The sequence below is a fragment of the Oryx dammah genome, unplaced genomic scaffold, assembly GCF_014754425.2.
Source record: "Oryx dammah isolate SB20612 unplaced genomic scaffold, SCBI_Odam_1.1 HiC_scaffold_1, whole genome shotgun sequence".
In the NCBI taxonomy this organism is placed as follows: Eukaryota; Metazoa; Chordata; class Mammalia; order Artiodactyla; family Bovidae; genus Oryx; species Oryx dammah.
Window position 1 is genome coordinate 94,780,081 of NW_024070185.1, and position 984 is coordinate 94,781,064.

The window sequence follows — 984 nt, forward strand, 5'->3', positions numbered from 1 at the left end:
TTGACAGAAAATTTCCCAAAATATTGTCTGCAAAACTATGAGCCTATCTTACTCATTATGAATTTAGCCATTGCACCAATTAATTCTTATATTAGAAATCATCTATGGCCCCAAAGAAAAAAACTGAAGACTTTCCAACAGATAATGTGTTCTCAAAGTGGTGCTACCCTTTTGGCTATGTCCTTCCCTTCATTATTGCCTAATAATTGGGCACTGTGGAAAATGCAGCTGTATCCACAAACTCTTAAGCAAAACCCAGATACAATATTTTTTGACATTCTGGTTCTGTGTGTTCTTGCTGGTGGTGGGGATGTTGCAAAGCCTTGCCTAGTCCAAGGGGATCAACATCTGATCTTCCATTAAGCACCTGTCACTCAGGAAAGGTCATTTCGGGTTACAAGCCTTCACTTTGGAATTTCTCTTCCCCATAAAATTTTCCAGTGTCAGGATATCTTGGAAGAAAGTGAAAGTGAAGTCGCTCAGTCCTGTCCGACTCTTTGCGACCCCATGGACTGTAGCCTATCAGGCTTCTCTGTCCATGGGATTTTCCAGGCAAGAGTGCTGGAGTGGATTGCCATTTCCTTCTCCAGGGGATCTTCCCAACCCAGGAATCGAACCTGGGTCTCCTGCATTGCAGGCAGATGCTTTACCATCTGAGCCACTAGGGAACTATACCTTAAAAGAAATGAGTTGGGGCTACAGTGAGTCTTCAAAAAGGAGGACTGATCTCTGAAAGGATAGAAAACTTTATTCTCCAGAATCCTGCTCTGGGCTGGGGAGTTGGAGGAATAATCCCAGGACAAAGAAAGAGGGATGAAAGGATGAAGGGGCGAGGAATACAGAGAGAGGGGCAGAGACTGAGAATGGTAGATTGAATTGGAAATGGAAAGAAGGGGAAAATTTTATATTATTGGATGATGAATGAAGAAAAAATAACATATTTTGCTAAATGATATATAGTGTAAACCCCTGGGGTAGTCCTTC

The 984-nt window shown here is 42.3% G+C and overlaps 1 non-coding gene across 1 annotated transcript; it reads right to left on the reverse strand.

Annotated features, from left to right (window-relative positions):
- Window positions 1-596: 596 nt before the first annotated feature.
- Window positions 597-668, reverse strand: TRNAC-GCA. The gene has a single exon. It is a non-coding gene; the product is annotated as a tRNA-Cys (tRNA).
- Window positions 669-984: the final 316 nt, after the last annotated feature.